Consider the following 19,764-nt stretch of genomic DNA (forward strand, 5'->3'; position numbering starts at 1 on the left):
CTATGTGCAAACTTCATAAGTGATAATAGATTCTTTGCATCATATATATGCCCAAAATACCCTGCTAAGTCATATGCATGAGAAAAATGTCTTTAAAATGTCATAACATTTGAATTACTGAGCCACCTTGACTCCTCCATTCTAACCTTGTTGTACTGCTCTGCACTGGAAAACAGTTAGGACTACTCAGCCATGGGGTCATTCAGCATCACTGGACCATGAATGTCCTGCAACAGGAAGAAACTGTTATCAGCAGGTATCCATCAGAGCGCAGCTCAGGAACTGAATGAAAATGGCCTGTGCAAATGTTTTATAGCCGCTCCTAAAAAGTAATGCTGATTTATCTAAACTGAAGCTATTCACAGGAGCACTGTGGTTTCAGGAAATTTTTCCAGGTCAAAAGTTGTTGGTAAACACACTGTAATATTGCTGCTACATCCCTTTTCAGTTCTTTTAAATTACTTTTTTTCTTAGAAACTTATTTTGTGTCAGAGATAAATCATTGTAAAAATAAGAAAATCAAGGTTCGAATAGGCCCCTTCACGGAAATCTGTGGTGCATTATTGCTTCCAATAATGTAAAAAAAGTAAAAAGAAAAAAATAATCAAAAAAATATTATGGGGTGATAAAAATACTAGGCTTTACCTAATGCCCTTAGCAGCTATTCATCATTCTTGCCTTGTTCTACATTGCAAACAGACACTCCAATCCTTAAACATAGGTGTCTGGTGACTTTGTACACGGGACATTCACATGGTGTCGGCAAGTACGTCCCAAGACTACAAGAGTCCCATTAGCTCTTCATGGTTATTTTGAGGCTGGACAATACCCTAGGGCATCTATAGTGGCACAGGACATCTGTGCTTATGTAGCTTAACCACTCACCAACTGCTGGTGGAGGAAAACCTTGAAACTTGTGTTTACTTTAAACTTGAAATCTTTTCCCGGTGAGTGAAAAATATGGGGGAAAAAATCAAATATGGAATGCTTGGCCTATGTTTGGATAAATTGTGCAATAGCATAACATGTTCAGAGAAACACCTTGGCCACTGCTTGAAAAAGTGTATACCTAATGAGTCAAGTCAAATTGGGAAAATATTTTTTCTGAGTTGCTTCCAAAGGTATGCAGTATATTTATGTGTCTCAGACATTGATAGTGCATACATATTAATTTATCTGGACTAATCTTAGACAGGTAGACCTGAGACATCAAAAATAAACTATACTTCATTTCCCTGTACATGATGACATGTAATAGTCTGCTTTTCACTTATATGTAGCTTCTGTTTCTCCGCAAAGTGTAAAGGTATGTGGAAGGTGAGAGCAGCTGTTTCATTAAAGTTATCTGACCAAGGAGCTTTTCAATGCAAAGGGCATAATACACAAAGAAGGAAAAGCAAAACCAGAATACACGAAGACACAAACCTGGTAGACACAGGATAACAGAGACGATGGCTAAGACCAAAAGTCCCCAGTGAATAGTTGTTGGTATGGTAAGAATTTCTAGGTACAGTGCTGGAAAGGGCCAATATGGACTTTGCCCCTCATAATAAGGAACAAAAGGAACATTTAGGATATTTGAGAGGGAGTGGTGGAAACCTGTGAACTGATAAAAGAATGTGTAGTGGAAGGGAATCAGGGAGGAACAGGGGAGGAGAATAAGCAGAAGGTGACACCATGGGCCCAGGGTGCCTACATCTCTGGCCTGACTCGACTTGCTGACCTCAGATCCACTCACACTAGTGCCATCAGTTGCTGACACTTAGTCCTTGCAACCCCTACCCCCCCACCCCCCCACCCCCCACCCCCAAATCAGAGATGAAACTACACAGAGAGATAGTTCAGGAGATATTTGGAAGACAGGACAAACTGTGTGATCAGGTGCAGAGCTCAGCCAGACAAGTGTAAACCAGCCAGGGTTTATACCTTTTATACCACTTAGTGGAGTGAGTGGAGGTCTCGGTGCCAGCTACTGGAGCAGGTGAGGGTCTCTGTTGCCAGCCATTGGATTAAGAACCATGTGTGTCCCGAAAACCAGCTGCTGGGGGAGACTAGTATGAGGAGAGGGGCTCAGTGCCAGTGGCTGGAGCAGGATTGCAGGTCACAGCCTGTGTGCACGGTGCTGGCTCCAGGGTAGGAAATGAGTGTCTGTATGTTTACCAAACCTGGCATGCATGGAGGTGTGCATGTCATTCACTAGCAAACTTCAGGCTGGACTAGATGGTGAGTAGGAGGCCCTAGGTCCAGGCTGGGGTATCAAACAGTGAAGTGTCCATGCTGGTATGTGGGGGGATGTGCAAGTGTGGGGTGCCTGTAAGATGAGTGTGTGAGTGTGTGTATCTCTTTGATCATGAGCCCCAAGCTGGACCAGTCAGTGAGTAGGAGACCAATGGAATGATACAATGCAATGTTGGTGCAATTACAGAGACACGGCAGGATAGCTCATGTGACTGCAATGCTGTCACGGATGGCTATGTACTTTTTAGGAAAGACAGGCCAGCAAGGTGAGGTGGTGGAGTTGCTCTTGATGTGAGGGAGCAACTGGAAGGTATCAAGCTTTGCCCAGGGTAGATGCAGAATGAGTCCAGAGCCTATGGGTAAAGAGTAAGGGACAGGTCAACTTGGGTGACACCATTGTAGGTGTTTACTACAGGCCTCCTGATCAGGAAAAGAAAGTTAATGAGGCCTTTTACAGACAGTTGGGGAAGTAGCCTCATTATCACAGGTCGTGGTTCTCATGGGGGACTTCAATCACCCTGACACCTGCTGGAAAGACAACACAGTTAAGCACGCAGTTCAGGAGGTTCCTGCAGAGCATTGATAACTTTTTAACACAGGCGGTAGAGGTGAAGTGTGTTGCTGGACCTTGTATTCACAAACAAAGAAGGACGGGTTGGGGATGTGAAGGCTGGGGGCAGCCTTGTCTGCAGTGACCATGAGGTGGTGGAGTTCAGGATCCTGTGTGGAGGAAGCAGGGCAATAAGTAAGATTACAGCCCTGGACTTCAGGAAAGCTAACTTTGGCCTCTTCAGGAACCTACTTGGAAGAATCCCATCAGTCAGGACTCTAGAATGGTATATTATAAAATACACCTCCCTCTGTTTGTGTGGAATAAGTTCCCACAAACATAACTTAGAATTATTTTATTTATTTTATTTAATTTATTTAACTAATTACTTTAGCCTTCTCTTTCTTTCCACACCATAGATACCCAGAAAGAGAAAGAAGAGATTGAATGTGCATGTGTATTACCTATGAATCATTTGTTTAAAATTCATATGTATAGTGTCTGATTTAGCAATATTCTGAATGAACTCTGTCTTTTGGAAGCATTTATAAATATACAGCTTTCAAGAAAAGACAAATATTTTGTAGTAACAGTAAGATCTGTCATGTGCCCAAGAGAGTTTTCTACCTCTTTTCACAGATGTTATTAAAGGGAATCACTCTAACAGCAAAAATGGAATATAGGTATACAGAAATAAACACAGGAAATAATTGAGCAGCATCTAGAGGAGAATATCCATGCTTTCATATACCATGTATGAGCATAACCCAGCACTGAAAAAGAGGAGAGCACTACCAAAGGTTCTATCCACCTGCTTCACAGCTGTGCATCTACAAAACAGCGAATAAGGTTCTATTTTAGGGTCTACTCGTTGACTATAGAGCAAGTGGCACAATAAGGTGTAACAGGTTCTTTAAAATAAATGTTGTTCAGCCCCCTGGAAGGATAAGCCACAGCTGAGAAGTACTGAGCATGAACAGAACTAAAGACTTTTAAATGGTCTTAAAGACTCAATTATTAAATGATGTATTTTATCTGTAACACAAAACTATTAGTCTGGAGACTCTGTTAGCCTTTGATGAATAAACACAAAATCCTACCACTGTTAAACTTACTCTTACTTGGTGTTGGTGGAGTTTTGCCGTTTAGTATCAACTATCAGCCTGGTATGAGAAGTCAAATTAATGTTTTCATAGAAAATGTAGAACTCCACAGAAAGTGCAGGTGCCCTCATCTCAAACAAGTTTACAACGTCATTGTTTTTGCAGGGTGTTACCCTTTTTGTGTTGGGTGAAAATAACACATATGCTGAAAGTTTGTATTCCAGTTGTTTAATTTATCCTTTTACCTTTTCCAGTTATCTATCTCCCTCCTTCTGAATAGGAAATTTGAATTTGGACTATCAGCTCTTTTCTGAATATTACAGACTTTAAGCTGAATTGCGTTATATAAGGAATTGAGTTCAGTGCCATATAGGGCAAAGAAACAAATCAAACACCATAGAATTCTGCCATTTCATTTCTACTTCAGTTTCTTTAGGCTTCCCTACTACAGTGTTCTTAGATCATCATCTAGTCTCCTAGAAACTCATCTAAAATATTAAGCAATGAAATGGAAAATAACCTGTTCATAGTCTACGCAAGTGCATTTCATCACTAACATTTAGTATGTTACTCTGTGTGCTCAATCATATGTTCTAAAAAAATACAAAGAACTGTTTGAAAAAAAGGAAACCTTCCCTTTTGTCCAAAAACTTCTCAAGTGATTTACTAGTACTAATAATTCCATGAATCACTTAGTGTTTTCCATCATCCAAATCAAATTAACTCACTGTTATGAAAATTCTCCTGAGGTAAATAAACATTTCAGTCAATGCTGTCACAAGAATATACAAACAAAACACACAGTAAATTGTTTTAGAAAATGTGGGTTCTGATACTACCCTCTGTCTTTCCACTGCAGTGGAGACTTCTCTGGATCTATGTTTCCTTGCTTACTAGCATAGGAAGGCTAACTGACGATTGGCATCAGTCATAATAGATAATAACAAGAATATACATAGAGAAAAGTGAGTTGTCATTAAAAGAACCTTTAATATAATGAGTGCAAAAAAAGCCCTATAGATTTCACCATTATCAGCACCCCAACCAATAAGTACCTGCAAATTATAATAATTTATGTATTAGTTACTTTGCATTGTTTATTCATTTTTACTACTGATACAACTATCGGTAACTTAGATGTTGAACCAAGTTTATTCATATTACAGCTGTATGCAGAATTTCAAATCAGAATCAGGAGTCCCCATGGAAGAACAAAGGCAGTGTGCAAAAGCATGGCATGTTCCACAGAAAATGTCTCAACCTGAGTCTGAAAGAAGGTGCATGAACAGATGTGGCATGCATGAGAAAGGATGAAGGATGAAGAAGACCACACAGTCGGTTATGGCTTCTTTAATTCTTACCTTATAAACATCACTTATAAATATCTTGAGGTTTACTATTGTTCCCTATAATCCCTACCAGTTCTTAGGAATCCTTGGTTTTCTTTCAGCCCTTTCTAGGCTATCAGTAAACTAGATACAATTGCTTTGCTCGCTTCCCATGGCTTCAAATCACTAAAAGTGATATGAAGTTGTTGTTTTGGTTTCTAACCATACATATGCATAAGACATACTAAACTCCTTACCCCCCAGATACTGAGCAAGTTGCATATTTATAGCCTTTGAGGCAGGCTGCATATTTACAGGTTGTGACTACTGTTTCTTTCCCTGAATGCCTTTGTACCTAATGCTTAGAAGTTTGTCGCTGTACTGGTTTTTTGGTGGGATAAGAGTTAATTTTCTTCTTAGTAGCTGGTACAATACTGTGTTTTGGATTTAGTATGTGAATAATGTTGATAACACTGAAAAAACTGTTTTGGTTGTTGCTAAGTAGTTCTTACTATAAATCCAGGACTTTTCAGTTCCCCGTGCTCTGCCATGGAGCAGGTGCACAAGAAGCCGGGAGGGAGCACAGTCAGGGCAGCTGACCTGAACTAGCCAAAGGGATATTCCATACCACAGAACGTCATGCTCAGTATATAAACTGGGGGGAACTGGCCAGGAGGGGCTGGTCACTGCTCAGGAACTGGCTGGGCATCAGTCAGTGGGTGGTGACCAATTGTATTGTGCGTCACTTGTTTGGGGGTTTTTTTTGGATTTTATTCCTTTCTCCCTCTCTTTCCTTTTCATTACAACGGTTTATTACTACTTTCATTATTATTACTACTACTTCTTCTTAATCTTATTTCAATGATTATTTTTTTCTTATTTCAACCTGTGAGTTTTATCTTTTTCCTGATTCTCATCCCTATCCCACTGGGGGGGAGGGGAGAAGGGGGGCGGGGGGGACGGACACAGTGAGCGGCTGCATGGTACTTAGTTGCCAGCTGGGGTTAAAACACAACAGTTGCTTATGTGCTAGCTTTACTTGCCATATTCACTCATATCTGCTAGTAAAGCTTGTTATGAGGCTGACTCAAAACATATTGAATAACAATTTTCAAAATTCCTTTGGTGGGCTTTGGATCAGGGCTTATCTATTAGATTAGAATGTCAACGCTGAAAATTAAACATGCATATTTGAGAGAAAACCATCCTATCTAATTTTGATATAGCTGGTCTGCATTCAGAGAAAGGTCCTGACTTAGCTAATTAGGAGTATACTGTATTCAAATGCTGCTCAGGGAGGCACATCTGACTATCTTGTTATATAAAAGATGGTTAATTATATTTACTTACTTGTAGTATATTCATCAGAGCCGAAGAAATTATCTGACCATTAGGCCATTTCCCCTACATTTTGACACGGAACAAAAGAAAGGCATAAAAACCTGACCAGTATTACTTTGCTGAATATTTAACAAGGGCAGGTGGACAGCTGAACTTCTGTGACTTTCTTTTCAACCACATAAGTCTGTCTTTCCAAGTGTATATTCCCTCCATAAGTGAGGGAAAGCACTGGGTTTTTCAAGCAGCATGGTTTGCAAGAGGAAAAATGAAAACTGCTCTTACAGTCGGTTTCCTAAGTAAGCTCTGCTTTGCACCACCACACTTCACTGAAGTAAGGACTACTGACAGACACGGTTTCCAGATACTATACCACCAAGAGCATTGCTGATCTTTTAGAAAGATACTACGAGGTGCTGACTGTCTATAGAGCCATTGTCATCATACTAATAGAAAAATGGAGTAAGCATGACAACGCAGCCAGCAATAAGGTACAGATTTCTAGATGCGTGGCTTGAACCTTCTGTGCATCCTCATAGAATTTTATTCCCATGGAGCAGACTGCACTTCCTCCCAGGGAACAACAGGGGATTTCTAAGAGGCTATTCACAAAGACTTTTTTTCCATGTCCATTTTGGAAGCAGTAATGCACATAGAAGACTCTAAAGAGAATCAAGAAGACAAATGTCTGTCCCAGGGCATAGAATTTCTGTGATTACTTTCCACCTTTATCTAAGGAAACAGGATTTCTGTATGTTTTGTAAAATTACAGCAACTTATAGGGTCATTACCAGAGAGACTAGTGTACAAAGTGACATTTTTCATATGTATAAAAGAGAAAGGTAACTATTTGTATCTAACTGAATCCAGCACATTCTGAAGAAGACTTACCAAGTATCTCAGGTCCAAAAGGTCAACTAAGGATAATGAAATATTGCAACCAATACATTTTTCATGAAAATACAGGGTAAAATAGCTCACAACTTAATTCCTAAAAAAGATGAGAATTCTTCTAGGTCTAATACTGCAGCCTTCCTAAGATTTAAAAAAAAAAAAAAAAAAAAAAAAAATCCAAACAAACAAACAAAAAAATCCCACCACAACAAGAAACCAACCAACAAAAAACAACAAAAAAACACACTCAAAAAAACCAAAACAAAACAACAAACTACAACATATTAATATAGTAGCAGTCCTATTGCATTTACCAAAACTTTACTTGGGAATTTTAAATGATATGTTAATTCCAAAATTATAGTCACAAAACCAGGGCTCAAATGGTGCTGGAAGCATGTACCTGTAGTGTGGCTTGTGGAGGAGTCTGTTTTGTCCAGCCAAAGCTGACTAAATATTTCTGCTTGAATTTATGGGATCAAGGAAGAATTGTTTAGCTCATGTACTATTTCTACTCCTGCAGTTTCTGAAATCTACTGCAGGACTGAGGGCATCCTACGTGACAGCATGAATGCAACTCACATTGCTCCTGAGCTAAATGCCAGCCAAGATGGCCCTAGGATGGGGGCAGGGTCCTCACATCAACATAACACAGTCATCACATATAACCAAGGTAATTGTTCTAGACACAGCACCCCACTGGCATGGCCATGCTTACTTCAGACCTAAGCTGCCTGAATCATGCAGGTGTGTTCATTTACCAATAGCCTGAGGCAATAATGTGTTGACACAGCACTTTGGAAGCTCACAGAGCTTCTATCTCCTGAAAAAATTGGGTTGTATTAGCCCCCCTCAGGGACCACTCTCCAGTCTTGAGTCCCGTGGGATGTCATATCTTGTGTTTCTAAATGCAGAACATCTAAATGTTTCTAAATGCAGAAGGAGGCTGCACCTAAGCTGCCTATTTTGAATGGTTCCTGGCCCGTGATAATCTTTGGGCTGAGCCAGGGAATTGTCTGGGAGACCACTAGTTGTTACAGGCAAAATTGTACCAGTGAGTGTGCCGGTGGTCATACAATATGGGTGATTACACATTGGCTCCTCTGCTCTGGGCTTGCCCTGGCAATATTGCATTTCTAGTAGAGACATAGCCATAGCTGACAAGGTTTTATATGAGCTGAACCTGGGCTAAATCATTCTGACTGTCAGCGGGACTTATTCCAGTGTTGGAGCTTTATCACATGGCTTTCTGCTAGTTCAGAGCAAGCTAAACTGTGCTTCCAAAATAACATGCAAATATATTATAACCTGTGCCATTATATAGTGAGATCCTCATGCTGTAAGAAATGATATGTTTCAGAAGTTCCTAGCAGTTTGTGCAGGAGTGGTGAAAAAAAAAAAAAATCCTTTGTAAAACACATAGTCTACAGTTAGGTACCTGGGCAAACTGAACCAAAAAACTGTTGGTGATTGCTATCACTCTGATGTCTGTAGCAGTGTTTCTATGGGCTAAGATTGTCTGTGAAGGATATCCTGAAGTATTAGTAATTCATACAACTTTTTCTCTTTCTTCTTTGTATTGTTTCACACATTCATCTATACCCCCTGCCATGGTCCCAAATACTTTCTCCCACTTAGACCAGTCATATACTTCATTCCACTGCAGTCTGTACCCAAAAAGGCTCCCTCCTGCCTGGTTTGTTGCATGTTGGAGGTCCAGATCTTCCAAAACTGTAAGCCTCACAGCAAAGAATTACCACAATATCCAATACCCATGAATAAACCTTCCCAAGATCAGAGCAGGAGGTATTGCAGCACTGAACGTGGGGGCAAGAGAAACCTTTGTCCCAAATGTGACCATAAGGAGAAATGTGACCACCTGCCTGAGTCCTTCTCCATGAACTGTTGAGCTCAGTTCCCTTTCTGCCTTTGCCTTCCTTTGTCTTTCTAACTGTAATTGAAAGTACTAAAAGTATATAATGCTGTCTGTGTTGAGAGTTCATGCCAAGGTACTGGCAGTAGAGGGCTTCAGAGGTGGCCTCTGTGAGACTTCAAGGGCTGCTGCTTCGGTGTATCAACCACAAGACATTGCTTAGCCCATAGCCAAACTGGTGGCACCTCTGGGAAAGTGTATTAAAGAAATGGCAAAACACCACACAGGCAAGGGAAGAGGACAAAGAATGAATGAGAAAGAGCAGTGCAAACAAGGTCAGAGGAGTGGGATGAGGTGCTCCAGGCAGATATACCCCTGCAGCCCACAGAGCACCATACTGGAGCAGGTATCCATGCTACAGCTCATGGAGGATCCCATGCTCTGGAGCAGGTGGATATACCCTGAAGGAACTATGGCCTATGGAGATCTCATGATGGAGCACGTTTATGCTGAAGGAATTGCAGCCTGGAAAGGACCCATGCAGAAGCAAGGGGAAAGTGTGTGGAGGAAAAAAGCAGCAAAAAGCTGTTACGGACTGATCACAATCTCCATTCTTCATACCCCTGTACTTTTCAGGGTAAGGAGGAGGTAGAAGCATCAAATTAAGTTGAGCTTGGGAAAAAAGGGGAAGGTGTTTTTAGTTTTGTCTCTGTTTCTCACCATCCTACCCTACTTTTAACAGGCAATAAATTAATTTTCTCCAAGTTGAGTCCTTTTTTTCCTATGATAGTAACCAGTAAGTGTCTTTATCTGTCTTTATCTTGACCCTTAAGCTTTTGCATCCTATTTTCTCCTTCTGTGCTGTCAAGGAGAGTGAGTGAGCAGCTGGGTTGGAGTTCAGCCCTTATCCAAGGTTAACCCACACAACAGTGAATACGGCTCATGGTCTCTGAACCTTGTTCACGACTGTTGTGGCCAAACTGTAGGCCCTAGAATAACGAAAGAAATACTCTACAGCAGCATAACTTTTGTTATCTGCATCACTTTTTGAACACTGCATATGCAAAGTGAGTGTAGCAAATTCTGAGCAGCCATTTCTTTTGATGGAGTTAAATGTTTTGCATTGGTCAGTGAGTTTCATTAAGATCAGCTCTAGTTCAACATAAAACAGTCAAAATGTTAGTCTGAACTGTGACAGTAATACAGATAGAATAACTAAAGATGGCATAAGTATGTGTGGCATAGGGTCCCCTATATCACTCACAGTCTGCTAGGATGGGATTAATTTCACTGAACATCACCCTTCCATGCTCATAGCCGAGTTATGCTCAAGACTCACGTCAGTAAAAAAAAAAAAAAAAAAACAACCAAAAAAACCCCAAAAAACCCCCTTCTAATTGATCATTGTTTTCATTCTAAATCAATGTCTGAAGCAGGTCAAATGAATGATCTCTGAAAGAATCTGTTTCTCTCCACTGGCTAGAAAGGAAGCCTACTTCAGAAGGTGAGAAATTTCCAACATACGTACTAAAAAGATATGAGGCAAGTCTCACCTCTAATGACTGCTTGGTCCATTCTGTGCTGGTTTACCACTACTTCTAACAGATGCATAATGCAACACACATTCAAGGTCTCTAGCACAGCCAAAGAAAATGAGCATTTGCACCACGCTAGGTCATAAAAAATGCAGTTTTGCATAAAAACTCACCCAACTTCAGAGTTTATCATTTCACTCACAAACACTCCATGGCCTGTGAGGAATACCTGCAAAGCTGTTGAGGCATTTAGTACAAGTAGCATACTAAAATATGAAAATACTGACTGGCATTAAGGGGAAATATGTTCAGATGTCACACAGGACTCAAACCCCAGCTTGGTACCACAGAAATACAAGATACCAACTTTACAGACCATACCGGATAATTGAAACTGAGTGATCAGGCATTCCTGATGTGATTAGGTGACCCGATTTCATGGTTTTTAAAAAGTAACTGAGTTGAGCCAAAATATGATTTGACTGGTTTTGGTACTTTATGCATCACAGGTCAGTCAATCTTCACTCATGAGAGGTACCCTAACCCTGAACTGTATGGGATTTGAATCGGGTTTTAACTCTGAGGAAGAACTCGGTTTCAATTGAATTCAAAACTCTCTCCTTTGCACTCTCCTTGTCCTTGGGTGACACGCTGGGGCAAGGCAGCTTTTCATTTAGCATAGTCCAGCCTCATCCACTGAGCCCTACACTGCACCCGTCCTAGCATTACTTCAACAACTCTAAGCGGTATGTGTTGCAACATGACTAACATTTATCATGACAGATCCTTTTATAAAACCCTTTCTATGTTAAACCTGTACCTTTTCTCAACACTTTCTGAGTAACACGAGGATGTCACACATGGCTTTGCAAAATATGACTTTCATGCATTTCTTTGATATGCATTGACACTTCTGGGAGAAGAGGTGTGGCTTGAAAAATCAGAGCAGAGAGCAAGGAAAGAAAACACCATACGTATTAAATTGCCAAGGAATTAAAGGTTCTGAGTCTCATCTAGACAATATTCTATTCCTGTATATTGGTTGCATTGTATTATCTGGTTGCATAGCAATTTCTGCCCTGGGTTTGATGCAATAAATGAAAACATTTCAATTACTAAATTCCAAACAGGAAAAATATGCATCTTTACATGAATTTATAGGGAATTCCATGGCTAGTGGATGCTTTCTAGGAAAAAACACTTAAGAGAGTGAAATGCTTTCCTTTGATGGTCTTAGGTGATAATTCTCAGAGACAGAGCACCGGGTACCCCAACTGTGCACTTGACAATGAAGGACCTCGTGGTGATGGTGGCATGAAGCCCACGTACCACAGGCTGACCTCTGCCTCCTGCCTCACCCCACTGACCCAAGGACATGGCTCCAGGCTCACACCCCACGTGTTTTCATGCTGCTCTGTGTTTGGGTGGATTCCATGTTTTGAAAGCGTCATACCCACATGATCTCAGAGCAGCCTCTGGTTGGCTGCCCGCTTCCTTCCCGTAAGGAAGATACAGGGACACTTTCTATACACCTGCATATAAAGACATCAATATTTTATCTATACACATATGTAAAGATCTAGACATTCAGCGTAGTAAGGGCAATAAGAAAAAGGCCCAGAAATCAAAAGGCCACAAAAAGCAGAAGAACCAGCCGGGTCATGAATCCAAAAGCTGTTGTTTCAAGGTCAGTTTCAGAGAGGGTGGGTGGCACAGAGCTCCCCTCGTCCGTGCTGTGGGAACAATGCGGGACAATGGCGTAGTGCAGTCTGTGTGTGTGTGCGCTTTCTTCTCTTTACGTCAGTGCCTCTGTCGAAAGCTGCAGAAATCTCTGGCTGAGTGGTTGTGGAAAGACAGTATGGGGCCACGGTCTGCTCCTGTCCCTGTCTGGGACTGTGGCTGTAAAAGGCAAGATTACAAAAAAAAAGAGCAGGCACCCTGTCATGGTTTCAGCTGGGATAGAGTTAATTTTCTTCTTAGAAGCCAGTGAAGTACTGTGGTTTTGGTTTGGTTTGAGGACAATGTAATGGTTTGGGTTGTTGTTGGGTACTGTTAGTTTCTCAGGCCTTGTCAGTGAGAAGGGTGGAGTGGTACAAGAAATTGGGAGGGGATAAAGCTGACATAAACTAGCCAGAGGTATTCAATAGCATGGGACATCATGATACGTATATAAACTAGGGGGAGTAGGCCAGGGCCTGCTGATCGTTCCTCAGGGACAACCTGGGCATCACTCAGCGGGTGGTGAGAAATTCTGTTGTGCATCAGTGATTTTCTTTTCTCCCCTTTGATTTCACATCTCTCCCCTTCTCCATTCTTGTCATTATAATACTCATAACAATTATTAGTAATATTTTCCTTTTATTTTATTTCACTTACTAAACAGATTTTATCTAAACTGTCAAGTTTTACATTCCTTTCTGATTTTCCACCACACCACTCTGGGAGAGAGGGGAGTGAGAGTAGCTACAAGACACAAATTTACCAGTGGGGCTTACAGGACAAAACAGAAGAGCTCCCCATGGGTCACCCCTGCCCAGGGCTCTGTGTGACTCTTGAATGACTTCACTTAGACTAAGTATCATTTTAGAAGGCGTAAAAATTCTCTGCTGTGTGGCCAAGGATTGGACTGTGCCGTGTTCTGCTGCTCTCCCTGTCTTGGATGAAGGCTGAAAAAGGGAAGAGACCAAACAAAAGAGAAACGACAATCGCTCCAAAGTGGGAACCCCTGCACAAACCTCTAACATGCTATTGATGCATTAACTTTGGCTCTGTACTGATGTAGAAAGTGCAAAATATTTTTACACAAGGTGTCAAAAATCTCGTGCTCTTTCACCGAGTACTGCAGTGTGCCATGCTCTGCTGCTGTCCCTTTCCGGGACAGTGCCTGTAAAGAGCAACACAGCAAACAAAAGAGCAGCCACCATCGCTCTAACAGTGGAACTCGTGACCAGGCCTCTGGCAGCCTCTTGATACTAAACTTTGGCTCTGTGTCCTTGCAGAAGGTGTCAAAAATTTTGTCCTCTGTGGCCTAGGACTGCTGTTGCCATGCTCTGCAGGTCTCCCTTTCTGGGACAGTGCCTGTAAAGAGCAAAACGGCAAACAAAAGAGCAGCCAGCATCGCTGCAACATGGGAACCCCTGCCCAGGCCTCTGACAGACTCTTGATACCTTAACAAAGGCTCTGAATCTCTGTAGAAAGCCTTAAAACGCTATGGCTCGGTGGCCGAGGATCCAACTGCTCCGTGTTTGTGCTCTGCTCCCTGTCTGGGACAGTGGCAGCAAAAGGCAGATCAAAAACCAAAGGAGTAGCCACCCTGGCTCCCCATGGGCAACCCCTGCCAAAGCCTCTGCCAGACTCTGGATGCCTTAACTTTGGCGCTGCGTCCTTGTAGAAGGAGTCAAAATTCTCACGATCTGTGCCCGAGTGCTGCAGTGTGCCATGCCATGCTGCTCTCGCTCTCTGGGACAGTGGCTCTAAAAGGCAAGCGGGCAACCAAAGGAGCACGCAATATCGCTCACAAATGGGAACCCCTGCCCAGGCCTCTGACAGAATCTCGATACCTTAACTTTGGCTCTGTGTCCTCCTAGAAGGTGTCAAAAATCTCCTGCTCTCTGGCCTAGGACTGCAGTGTGCCATGCTCTGCTGCTGTCCCTCTCTGGAACAGCGCCTGTAAAGAGCAACACAGCAAACAAAAGAGCAGCCACCATCGCTCTAACAGTGGAACACGTGCCCAGGCCTCTGGCAGAATCTCGATACCTTAACTTTGGCTCTGTGTCCTTGCAGAAGGTGTCAAAAATTTTGTCCTCTGTGGCCTAGGACTGTAGTGTGCCATGGTCTGCACTTCTCCCTTTCCGGAACAGCGCCTGTAAAGAGCAACTCAGCAAACAAAAGAGCAGCCACCATCGCTCTAACAGTGGAACACGTGCCCAGGCCTCTGGCAGACTCTTGATACTAAACTTTGGCTCTGTGTCCTTGCAGAAGGTGTCAAAAATGTTGTCCTTTGTGGCCCAGTACTAGAATGTGCCGTATGCTGCTGCGCACTCTCTCTCAGTCAGTGTCTGTAAAAGGCAAATAAAAACCCAAAGGTATAGCCACCCAAGGCTCCCCATGGGCTACTCCTGCATAGGCTCTGCCAGACTCGGGATGCCTTCACTTTGGCTCTGTGTCCTTGCAGAAGGTGTCAAAAATTTTGTCCTCTGTGGCCTAGGACTGCAGTGTGCCATGCTCTGCAGTTCTCCCTTTCTGGGACAGTGCCTGTAAAGAGCAAGACAGCAAACCTAAGAGCAGCCACCATCGCTGCAACATGGGAACCCCTGCCCAGGCCTCTGACAGACTCTTGATACCTTAACAAAGGCTCTGAATCTCTGTAGAAAGCCTTAAAACGCTATGGCTCGGTGGCCGAGGATCCAACTGCTCCGTGTTTGTGCTCTGCTCCCTGTCTGGGACAGTGGCAGCAAAAGGCAGATCAAAAACCAAAGGAGTAGCCACCCTGGCTCCCCATGGGCAACCCCTGCCAAAGCCTCTGCCAGACTCTGGATGCCTTAACGTTGGCGCTACGTCCTTGTAGAAGGAGTCAAAATTCTCACGATCTGTGCCCGAGTGCTGCAGTGTGCCATGCCATGCTGCTCTCGCTCTCTGGGACAGTGGCTCTAAAAGGCAAGGGGGCAACCAAAGGAGCACGCAATATCGCTCACAAATGGGAACCCCTGCCCAGGCCTCTGACAGAATCTCGATACCTTAACTTTGGCTCTGTGTCCTCGTAGAAGGTGTCAAAAATCTCCTGCTCTCTGGCCTAGGACTGCAGTGTGCCATGCTCTGCTGCTGTCCATTTCCGGAACAGCGCCTGTAAAGAGCAACACAGCAAACAAAAGAGCAGCCACCATCGCTGCAACATGGGAACATGTGCCCAGGCCTCTGCGAGACTCTGGATGCCTTCACTTTGGCTCTGTGTCCTTGCAGAAGGTGTCAAAAATTTTGTCCTCTGTGGCCTAGGACTGCAGTGTGCCATGCTCTGCAGGTCTCCCTTTCTGGGACAGTGCCTGTAAAGAGCAAAACGGCAAACAAAAGAGCAGCCAGCATCGCTGCAACATGGGAACCCCTGCCCAGGCCTCTGACAGAATCTCGATACCTTAACTTTGGCTCTGTGTCCTCCTAGAAGGTGTCAAAAATCTCGTGCTCTCTGGCCGAGTCCTGCAGTGTGCCATGCTCTGCTGCTGTCCCTATATGGGATAGTGGCTCTAAAAAGCAAGAGAGCAACAAAAGGAGCACGTAACCTAGCAACACAAAGGGAAGCCCTGCCCAGGCCTCTGACAGAATCTCGATACCTTAACTTTGGCTCTGTGTCCTCCTAGAAGGTGTCCAAAATCTCGTGCTCTCTGGCCTAGGGCTGCAGTGTGCCATGCTCTGCTGCTGTCCCTCTCTGGAACAGCGCCTGTAAAGAGCAACACAGCAAACAAAAGAGCAGCCACCATCGCTCTAACAGTGGAACATGTGCCCAGGCCTCTGGCAGACTCTTGATACTAAACTTTGGCTCTGTGTCCTTGCAGAAGGTGTCAAAAATTTTGTCCTTTGTGGCCCAGTACTAGAATGTGCCGTATGCTGCTGCGCACTCTCTCTCAGTCAGTGTCTGTAAAAGGCAAATAAAAACCCAAAGGTATAGCCACCCAAGGCTCCCCATGGGCTACTCCTGCAAAGGCTCTGCCAGACTCGGGATGCCTTCACTTTGGCTCTGTGTCCTTGCAGAAGGTGTCAAAAATTTTGTCCTCTGTGGCCTAGGACTGCAGTGTGCCATGCTCTGCAGGTCTCCCTTTCTGGGACAGTGCCTGTAAAGAGCAAAACGGCAAACCTAAGAGCAGCCACCATCGCTGCAACATGGGAACCCCTGCCCAGGCCTCTGACAGACTCTTGATACCTTAACAAAGGCTCTGAATCTCTCTATAAAGCCTTTAAAACGCTATGGCTCGGTGGCCGAGGATCCAACTGCTCCGTGTTTGTGCTCTGCTCCCTGTCTGGGACAGTGGCTGTAAAAGGCAGATCAAAAACCAAAGGAGTAGTCACCCTGGCTCCCCATGGACAACCCCTGCCAAAGCTTCTGACAGAATCTCGATACCTTAACTTTGGCACTGTGTCCTCGTAGAAGGTGTCAAAAATCTCGTGCTCTGTCCAAGTCTTGCAGTGTGCCATGCCATGCTGCTCTCACTGTCTGGGACAGTGGCTCTAAAAGGCAAGGGGGCAACCAAAGGAGCACGCAATATCGCTCACAAATGGGAACCCCTGCCCAGGCCTCTGACAGAATCTCAATACCTTAACTTTGGCTCTGTGTCCTCGTAGAAGGTGTCAAAAATCTCCTGCTCTCTGGCCTAGGACTGCAGTGTGCCATGCTCTGCTGCTGTCCCTCTCCGGAACAGCGCCTGTAAAGAGCAACACAGCAAACAAAAGAGCAGCCACCATCGCTCTAACAGTGGAACACGTGCCCAGGCCTCTGGCAGACTCTTGATACTAAACTTTGGCTCTGTGTCCTTGCAGAAGGTGTCAAAAATTTTGTCCTTTGTGGCCCAGTACTAGAATGTGCCGTATGCTGCTGCGCACTCTCTCTCAGTCAGTGTCTGTAAAAGGCAAATAAAAACCCAAAGGTATAGCCACCCAAGGCTCCCCATGGGCTACTCCTGCATAGGCTCTGCCAGACTCGAGATGCCTTCACTTTGGCTCTGTGTCCTTGCAGAAGGTGTCAAAAATTTTGTCCTCTGTGGCCTAGGACTGCAGTGTGCCATGCTCTGCAGTTCTCCCTTTCTGGGACAGTGCCTGTAAAGAGCAAGACAGCAAACCTAAGAGCAGCCACCATCGCTGCAACATGGGAACCCCTGCCCAGGCCTCTGACAGACTCTTGATACCTTAACAAAGGCTCTGAATCTCTCTATAAAGCCTAAAAACGCTATGGCTCGGTGGCCGAGGATGCAACTGCTCCGTGTTTGTGCTCTGCTCCCTGTCTGGGACAGTGCCTGTAAAGAGCAAGACAGCAAACCTAAGAGCAGCCAGCATCGCTGCAACATGGGAACCCCTGCCCAGGCCTCTGACAGAATCTCGATACCTTAACTTTGGCTCTGTGTCCTCCTAGAAGGTGTCCAAAATCTCGTGCTCTCTGGCCTAGGACTGCAGTGTGCCATGCTCTGCTGCTGTCCCTCTCTGGAACAGCGCCTGTAAAGAGCAACACAGCAAACAAAAGAGCAGCCACCATCGCTCTAACAGTGGAACATGTGCCCAGGCCTCTGCGAGACTCTTGATACTAAACTTTGGCTCTGTGTCCTTGCAGAAGGTGTCAAAAATTTTGTCCTTTGTGGCCCAGTACTAGAATGTGCCGTATGCTGCTGCGCACTCTCTCTCAGTCAGTGTCTGTAAAAGGCAAATAAAAACCCAAAGGTATAGCCACCCAAGGCTCCCCATGGGCTACTCCTGCAAAGGCTCTGCCAGACTCGGGATGCCTTCACTTTGGCTCTGTGTCCTTGCAGAAGGTGTCAAAAATTTTGTCCTCTGTGGCCTAGGACTGCAGTGTGCCATGCTCTGCAGTTCTCCCTTTCTGGGACAGTGCCTGGAAAGAGCAAGACAGCAAACCTAAGAGCAGCCACCATCGCTGCAACATGGGAACCCCTGCCCAGGCCTCTGCGAGACTCTGGATGCCTTAACTTTGGCTCTGTGTCCTTGCAGAAGGTGTCAAAAATTTTGTCCTCTGTGGCCTAGGACTGCTGTTGCCATGCTCTGCAGTTCTCCCTTTCTGGGACAGTGCCTGTAAAGAGCAAAACGGCAAACAAAAGAGCAGCCAGCATCGCTGCAACATGGGAACTCCTGCCCAGGCCTCTGACAGACTCTTGATACCTTAACAAAGGCTCTGAATCTCTGTAGAAAGCCTTAAAACGCTATGGCTCGGTGGCCAAGGATCCAACTGCTCCGTGTTTGTGCTCTGCTCCCTGTCTGGGACAGTGGCAGCAAAAGGCAGATCAAAAACCAAAGTGAGTAGCCACCCTGGCTCCCCATGGGCAACCCCTGCCAAAGCCTCTGCCAGACTCTGGATGCCTTAACTTTGGCGCTGCGTCCTTGTAGAAGGAGTCAAAATTCTCACGATCTGTGCCCGAGTGCTGCAGTGTGCCATGCCATGCTGCTCTCGCTCTCTGGGACAGTGGCTCTAAAAGGCAAGGGGGCAACCAAAGGAGCACGCAATATCGCTCACAAATGGGAACCCCTGCCCAGGCCTCTGACAGAATCTCGATACCTTAACTTTGGCTCTGTGTCCTCCTAGAAGGTGTCAAAAATCTCGTGCTCTCTGGCCCAGTCCTGCAGTGTGCCATGCTCTGCTGCTGTCCCTCTCCGGAACAGCGCCTGTAAAGAGCAACACAGCAAACAAAAGAGCAGCCACCATCGCTCTAACAGTGGAACACATGCCCAGGCCTCTGGCAGACTCTTGATACTAAACTTTGGCTCTGTGTCCTTGCAGAAGGTGTCAAAAATGTTGTCCTTTGTGGCCCAGTACTAGAATGTGCCGTATGCTGCTGCGCACTCTCTCTCAGTCAGTGTCTGTAAAAGGCAAATAAAAACCCAAAGGTATAGCCACCCAAGGCTCCCCATGGGCTACTCCTGCAAAGGCTCTGCCAGACTCTGGATGCCTTCACTTTGGCTCTGTGTCCTTGCAGAAGGTGTCAAAAATTTTGTCCTCTGTGGCCTAGGACTGCAGTGTGCCATGCTCTGCAGGTCTCCCTTTCTGGGACAGTGCCTGTAAAGAGCAAAACGGCAAACAAAAGAGCAGCCAGCATCGCTGCAACATGGGAACCCCTGCCCAGGCCTCTGACAGAATCTCGATACCTTAACTTTGGCTCTGTGTCCTCCTAGAAGGTGTCAAAAATCTCGTGCTCTCTGG

The sequence above is a fragment of the Falco biarmicus genome, chromosome 2, assembly GCF_023638135.1.
Source record: "Falco biarmicus isolate bFalBia1 chromosome 2, bFalBia1.pri, whole genome shotgun sequence".
In the NCBI taxonomy this organism is placed as follows: Eukaryota; Metazoa; Chordata; class Aves; order Falconiformes; family Falconidae; genus Falco; species Falco biarmicus.